Here is an 8707-nt window from a genome sequence, read left to right as displayed (position 1 = left end):
GGCTATTCCCAGCATCATTGCCACAAGCCTTGTAATACAGATCAGATTTTATATACTATAGTTCTATCTTCATCGACGATACAGAGATTTCACTTGGCATATTCAGTGTATTTGTAGTTGATTCATACAAAGATCTTCACGACACTTTTGAAAATATTTATTGCACCATGTCGACTAGCAACTTCAATCTGGAGGCATCTGCTAAGTTAGACAACTCCAATTACGATACATGGAAATATCAAATGGAGACCATTCTTGTGCTTCAGGACAAATGGGAGTATGTCGATGGGTCTACACCTAGACCATTGGACAATCCAGTTACCATTGGACAATTCGAAATCCTCGACACCTACTTCTTCTTTCAATTTGGCGAGGCTAAGGAGTTTTGGGAAGAACAAGGGGGTAAAAAGGTTTTGAAACCTTAAGAAGAAGAGGCGTAGAAAAGGTGTTGGTGATGTGGCTTTTACTAAGGTCTTGTAGACCTTAGATGATGTGGTGATTTCTTGTCTGCAAATGAATTCTCTATAAAGAACGTGCTCTGTCAAAGAAATGCGACGTGATACCAATGTTGCATCAACTGGTGCTTTGTCTTCCTCGCTATTGATTCAAAGTCCTTTTTTTTTTGGGGGAGACGGAAGGGACAGACCGTAAACATGTATTTAAAGCTAGCAGCCCAGACGTCACACTAGTAGCCCAAATGTCGTAGCTTTTCACATCGGATTCATCATTTTTATAATCTCTGATAGCCTTAGTGAGGCGGTTGCGCAGCGTAGATATTGCAATAATGCAATTTGCAATATGCTTCAAGGTTGAAGCTCAACATTGGGACTCGAGAGTCGAGAGCTTCAGAGTTACATGAGTCGTGACCTCAAAATTCAGATTCCTGAAGAACTACAACAACCAACTTTAATTGTTGCTCTCCACTCAACTTTTGTGAGTCCTTGAATTCTCTGCACTGTCTACAATCTTGGCGAGTCAGCGTATGTGAAACTTCAAGTCTTTAAGTCTTCTCAACCGATGACAGCCTGCTCTAATACCAATGATATGGGTCCCCAAACCTCGAGGGCTTCTCTCTACTAGTCCACCCTACCACGGATTCTCACTAGAGCCCCCTTTCTCTTTTTTGGCTCTCTCTAGAATCCTCCCTCCTAGCCCACTGCATGCCATGTGGACTTCTAGATGTCAAGTGTCCTTCTAGGGGACCTTAGTCTTTACCTCTTCTTGGCATCCCTCTCTAATGCTAGGTCCCACTTGTTCCTAGCCACACTTAATTACATCTACCGTTGCAGTGTCAAGCCCTCTTGGTTTACCACCTCACCATAATCGCACCAATCGACTCCGAGATTATGGATGTCATAACAATCATGGCTTTGTGTCTTCAGCAAAGTTGTAGAGGACCTTGAGTACTACAAATTTTGTTTTTACATCATTGCAATCCGAGTTTTCTGTGAAAAGCTACAACTCTTGCAAGAAGTGACAAAATTTGTTTCTGTGCGCGAATTTTGTTCTGGAGCTCAATGATTTGATAGCCCAACCATGATGCAATTAGCTCAATGTGGAGCTATCCATCCTCTTCATCGTTGACCTCTGCTCCAGCCCACTATTTGCTCCTTCTGCCTGACATTCTCTTGGAGCTACTGCCCGCAAGTTGGTGCCTGTATTTTGCCCATCATTCCTTGGAGCTGCTGTCTTCTACTTTTGTCTACCATGAAGAAGTTCCAGACTTGCTCCAGCTCATGAAGAACTTATCAAGGTGATTTTTCCATAGTTACACTTATATTTCTACTCTTTTCCAACCATGAAGTCTTCCAAATCAACTACCATTTCGTTTGAGAAATTTAATGGTAAGAATTTCCCTACATGGTAAACAAAGATGCAGCTTGTACTTATGAAAGATGGAGTGTGGAATGTTGTGCATGGCAAGGAGAAAAAGCCACAATTAGATGAAAAGAAAATTCCACAATGGGAGAATCTGAATGACAAAGCTCTTTCTCTCATTGGTTTGGGATTGGGTGATGACGTTATTCATCGTTTTGATTTTGATTCCACTACTCATGACTTCTGGGATAAGTTTGAAGAATTCTTCGGCAACAAAATCATCAATTCAAAGGTATTCCTCAAACAAGAATTCTTCAATCTGCAAATGAAGCATGAAGACTCTCTTCTTGCTCACTTGAATCATATGGAATCCCTTGTCACTCAACTTGCTAGTCTGGCGGCCCCTGTAGGGGAAGATGATCAAGTTGCTGTGCTCCTCTCAAGCATTGAGGAAAATTCTAAGTATCGAGAAATCATACTAGCATTGCGTGTGACACAAATGGGTTATCATGATATGGTTGCTATGCTTATTGATCATGATAGACAGTATGCAGACACTCTGGACTCCACTATACTATACTCCAAGGGCAAAGGCAAAGGCAAAGGCAAATTCAAGCCTTTCAAATGCAATCATTGTGGGAAGCTTGGTCACACCGAGGATCTCTGCTTCCAAAAGCTTGCCAAGAAACAACAGAAGCATCAGGTCAACTTGGTTGGGGCTACAACAAGTGAAGAAGAAGAAGAAGATGATGCTTTGACATAGACTCATGCTCTTACGACTGATAGCAGAGATCTCTCTCTATTCAGAGGTCTATGTACCTGATGATCGAGACTTTTGTTTCTCATCTATTATTCCTACAACTTGATGTATTTTGGGGTCCTCTGCCCTAGGTAGTCCCCCTAAAATGATATGTATTGAGTTTTTGGTTTTCATTGAGTCTAAAGGTCCTCTACCTTGGATAGTCCTCCTAAAAAGATGCATTGGTTTTCCTATTTTGTGTGTGGCTTCTTAACATGTCCTATTATGAAGCCAAGGGGGGATGTACTGTGGGAGCCATATGTATTGGCTTTGATAGGTCTCATTATCAGGCCTGGCTGAGTTCCAAGATGTTGGTGTATTCTAGACCTATAAGCTAGTCATGTAGCCATGCTATAACGTGATCCTCTGAGCATGTTGAGTCTCAAGCCATGAGAGTGCTTAGATAAACCTCTAATACCAGCTAATGAAGCTACTCTACCTCCTCCTTCTTGGAAGGCTACCCTCTTCTCTCCTTCCTTGAGCTCTCTTCTCCATGCCATGATCTACCACCTCTCTTCTCCTTCCTTTAGCTACATCTTTCTGTGACCTGCGGACAATGTTACTTTTATCTGCAGACAAGGATGATTATGCTTCTAGATCCAGATAAAAGTAACATTGTCCGCAGGTCACAGAAAGATGTAGCTGAAGGAAGGAGAAGAGAGGTGGCAGATCACATCATGGAGAAGAGAGCTCAAGGAAGGAGAGAAGAGGGCAGCCTTCCAAGGAGGAGGAGGTAGAGTAGGAGGTAGAGTAGCTTCATTGGCCTCCCTCACCTCAACCTCTTGAAAGGGAAAGCGAAAGAGAGAGCAGGGCTAGGAACATGGCTCTGATACCACATGAAAGATCATAGTGGTAGGGAGAGAATCAAGCTAACACTAGGAATGGAAAGGAAAGATAACAAGCATAATGGAAATGAAATGGAAAGAAAATGAAAGCAATGGACAAGTACTCACATGATACCAAAGAGATTAATGTTGACTAATATAATAGACAATAGACAAGTACAACACTATATAGTGTGCCATAGACTCTAGAAAGTCACAATGTCTATGGGATATCTCCCAATATGACACAGGACTCACTAGACTATAAAACCACACCTAGAACACTCATTTTAGACTCACTTTGGCTTCATATTCCAACAGGTTCATCCACCCAACCAACACAATTCATAATGATAAATCCAACAAAAGGGGTTTCAAGGGTGAATAAACCCCTTTTCTAGAAAAGGGGGTGCTAAGGGTTGCATGTCTGAATCAAGGACTCTTTTTGAAACTATGGAAAATTAACACGATGTTATTGTGACCTAAGAGTATTAATCTAAAGTCATCTCTCTCTCTCTCTCTCTCTCTCTCTCTCTCTCTCTCTCTCTCTCTCTCTCTCTCTCTCTCTCTCTCTCTCTCTCTCTCTCTCTCGTGTGTTCCTTTTATCATAAGTTATAGGTACTATACAAAAGCATAATGCATGTGTAAAATAGTAACCTTTCACCCAAAGATATAGGTAGTATGCAAAACTATTGTCTGTGTGTGTGTGTGTGTGTGTGTGTGTGTGTGTGTGTGTGTGTGTGTGTGTGTGTGTGTGTGTGTGCATGCACGCACGCACACATGCGTATGTGTGTGACACATGTACAAGCACACATACACACAAATTTGAGTACGTGATTTGAGTTAGGACTCATCTTGTTCCAGAGACATCCTATGATAATTACAAAAGTAAAGGGTGACTCTTGGACTTGGGTAAGACTCCAAGACTTCAAGACTCACATTGCACATGGTTGAGTACTTCCTTCAAAGGACATATACTTCACCCTTTTTCCAAGAAAGAGTAGTTTGGGTGGTTGTTTTTGGACGCTATCTTGGCAATGCAAGCTTGAAGCTTGAGGGTTTTAGGCTCGAAAAAGGGAAGCCCCCGTGGACGCAATGTCTTAGTTTATCTTGATGATGTTTTAATTCATTCCAAGTCTTGGCTCGAGCATAAGCAAATTCTTTTAGAAGTACTTCGCCTCTTTCAAAATTATAATTCAAAGTTTAATCCCCAAAAGTGTAAGTGGGACCATACCACTCTGAGGTATCTCAAACTTATTGTCTTTCATGAAGGAATTTGTCCAAATGTTCCAAATTCAGCCGAAACGCATTGGCCACTTTCAATTATATATCTACATATCAACGAGTTAGAATTTAAAAGGCCTAAATCCTTAACAATTTTGAACGGTCCATCATATCTCAATTTCAATTTTCTTGAGAACTTCTCCAATTTTGTATCAAACATAGATACCCAATATCCTTCCTTGAACAATTTGAATTTTATGTTTCTATCAATTGAGGATTACCAAAAAGCGAGCGTTGAAAAGTGAGAAGACCCAAAAAAGTGAGCAACAAGAAGCGATCAAGACCCTTTCAACTTAAATATCTAGTTTTACAAAACCATGACATCAATATGCAAATATCAAAAGAGATAGAGAGAATCGCTTAATGTTTCCAAACTTAGATAAAGTAGTGAATACATATACACTCCATACTTGGTGGAAATACTGACATCCACCCTCCAACACACTACTATGCAATACAAAGAAGAGCCACAAAGGATCCAGAATTGATTGCAACTTCCCGTCCAGGGGACAAAAGGATCACTGCATGATATTGTATGGCAAACTAAAACGGTGCTGCTCTTTAACATAGAGCAGAACATACTCATCTATTTCGAAAGATTTCCATCTACTTTGCAAGGTTTCTTCCAGCACTTAAGGCGTGGAAAAGTTTCACTTTTGTGATATCAGCTTGATGCATGAATTGATGGACTGCTACACTCACTCCAAGAATGGAAATGAATACAAAGTAGATGTGCTTACAAGGCATGTATGCACTCTTCTTTGCATCACATTTTGTAAAGTCAAGACATGTGCAGTGTGGAAACTATGCCAGAGTGACAGAGTAGGTGAGGCCTTTAGTAGACACTAAACCTACAGCTCGTATATGAAGCACATGCACCTCATAGGTATTATAATATCGTCCTTCACAACATTACCATTCTCCTTCATTGCCTTCTCTATGCTCTCTTTGAATTCCTTACTCAATTTTGATCTCCATTTCACAATCTTTCCATCACGACTAGGAGGTTGTGCATAACTAATTGTACTCATAAACATCATCCAGGGTAATAATCTCTCCTCCATAGTTAGACAGGTGCCCTGTGCAATCTTCCACACTCTTGGAGAACTACTAGGCACACTTTGAATAGAACAATCCACACTCCATGTGTGGGTAACCATGGTATTGCAAAATAGATGAACTACTCCGCAATCCCTTTTGGATGTTTTCATCTACCCTTGAAGCAGGGTGCAAGAACCCCTTGTGCAACCCCTCTACCAAGTGGATTAATCAATGTTTCACACCTCCCATGTGCATCTGCCAAGTACCCAAAGCATGTGACTACAATGTGCGGTTCAATTCTTCGTACTACCTTGATGGAATCATGCACATCAAGTGCATGTCGTCCTCTTTACAGTTGTTTCTTATTGGTTGACTTTAATGGGTCCCAATGTAAGACTTCCTTTTTTTACCAAGAACTCTGCTCACTGATATGTACTCTGGACAAAGCTCACTTTCCTCAACTAGTAATCCCAAACCCCTCTTGCTATGTGTTGTTAGGGGTACACGCATTGGTCTCCTCATCTCAGGAGAACCTAAGTCAACCTCCACAAGTGTGGCCTCTGTCAAGTCCACAAGTTTATTTCTATGCGCTTTACTAGAGCCACCCTCTTATATGCATTGCCTCATTACATTCAAATATAGTCTAGTTCCCAAGTGCTTGCCTAACATAAACACATGATAATGGGCACTTTGCAAGGCACTCATTGTGAGATCCATAATGTATGCTTCATATAGAGAAACATATTTTCCTGACTCATGACTTTTTCTAATGCTTAAATGCTTATTCTCGGATAGATTAATTATAGGAACAAAGCCAGCATTGACTTGTTGTGACATGAACACGCCCCCCATTGATTGACATGAATGTCCCAAAATGTCATCCATTGTCGAAGATCAGGAAGCTCTCCATCCTTTACATGTGCTAAAGACCAAAACTTTACAATCTTGTTTTTGCATTCTATTGCACTGCCCTCTCTGGTTGCATTTCTACAGCTTCTGCATAAAGATTTGTGTTTTTCTTGGAATGGTGATTTGATGCATCATCTAGTATGCTCGACCATGATCATTTTCCAATGAAATACACAGGTTCTCTTTTTGCCTTCCATTTTGTTTCTAGGCCCGCCATTGTAAATAGTCCTGACAGCAGAAAACCAATTTGCACTAGCACTATCTACCATAAATCCTCAAAATTATGGTTTCTCAAACCCATTCTTTAGCATTTATTCATTCAAACATTTCCCAGAATTGCACCTTAGCAATTGTGTTTTGCACTTGTTGGAACTCACATGTTGCTATTTTCAAAATCTCTCGAACATACGGATCATAAACATGAGCATCCATGGTAGCCCAACCTCCAACACATTGAATGTGATCAAAATGCACCCACATTTCGCCCAAATTTCCCCCAAGTCTCATTCTATTTATAACGTCCATTCCAAATGCAGGGCCGATAGTAAACATTTTAAAAATATGAGGACGGACTCTATCTTCATCCTAGCCTGGAAACAGTATGATTTGCAAGAAAGGAAAAGTACATTGCTGCTTCAAAGTTAAAATTGCATCCAAGCCACCATCGCCTATGTTGGAATCCTTTCTTGCACATTTGATAAATCTTTGAAGATGCCTACAGTGGCACAACGGAGTGATTGATTCAAGCACCTCATGGAATCTAGACTCATCTAGCTCATCACATGTGTCACCCTCTTCAACAAGCAGCACGTCCATCAATATGTCTTTTGTTATCGACATATCAATGTTCTTGCAAGAAGCATATGGAACTAGTTTAGCTCACATTGACACCATGTCTTCCATCCATTTGCTCTTTAATCTTGGGTTTCCTAGCTCGACTGGGTGGTCATGCATCCCCACATGTATTGCACATCTTGTAATCTTGTTGTGTTCCTAGGGAAAGCAATAGTAGATTAATGCACTTAACATAGCAATGCACTCTAGTGGCTCACCATAGTGTTTATAAACCAATATTCCCTTGTCTTCCAAGATTGGGCCAATAGGGGGGAACCTTTTTCAACTTGCCCTTCCATTGCAATCATTCACCATGCCATATAAGCACAATGCACATTATAGCATCTCAAATACCCTGCACATCTGCTCATTCTAATAATACCTTTGAAGAACTCTTGTGTGCTACTAGTGTATTCTCTCCATACATGCCCATCATTCTCACCCTAAACCCTCGTCCTCCCATTATTTCTCCCCAGACTCCATCTCCCAAAAAAGCGTCTCCAAATTAAGTGCATCATCTTTTCCAAAACTTGCCACTTTTTAGAGGCGTAACACCCAATATTAATCTTGCCAAAGCAGCCCCTACCATTTCCAAAACCAACATCCTCAGGACTAGTTCAGGAACACTACTGGGCAACTTTCCTCAAGTTTTATGAAACCCTGAAATGAAAGCCCAAAAGTGCCAAATGACCAAGTTCATTTGTAAGATGGTTGCCTAGGCAAGAACCCTTGAATCCTAGCACTTTGGGCACTTCCACTAAGCATTTTAAAATGCTTAATGGAAGTGCCCATTGTGCCAGGATTGGGAGGGTCCTACCTAGGCACCCATCCTACAATTGAACTAAGACTTTTGGCAAGTTTTTTGGGGTCAGAAGGATTAGGTCACGGTCACCTTAGGGCAACTGACCTCTGTTTGAATGAAATCCTAAATTGAGGGCCCAAAAGTGCCAAAAAGTGTGTGTTCAACTATGGGATGAGTGGACCCCCGAAATCCTAGCACTTTGGGCACTTCCACTAAGTAGAAGTGCCCAAAGTGTTGAGATTTGGGGGGTCATGTCTAGGCACTCATCCTGCAATTCAGGTGGTCATATTGGCAAATTTTTTAGGGTCATAAGGATGAGGTCGGGGTCACCTTAGGGCAGTTGACCTTTGTTTGAATAAAATCCTAAATTGAGGGGCCAAAAGTGCCAAAAAGTTT

This window comes from Dipteris shenzhenensis, chromosome 25 (genome assembly GCF_047967505.1).
Source record: "Dipteris shenzhenensis isolate YYH24624 ecotype China chromosome 25, Dip_SZ_1.0, whole genome shotgun sequence".
NCBI lineage: Eukaryota > Viridiplantae > Streptophyta > Polypodiopsida > Gleicheniales > Dipteridaceae > Dipteris > Dipteris shenzhenensis.
The sequence above is the reverse complement of the archived record's forward strand: the minus strand, read 5'-3'. Positions refer to the sequence as shown.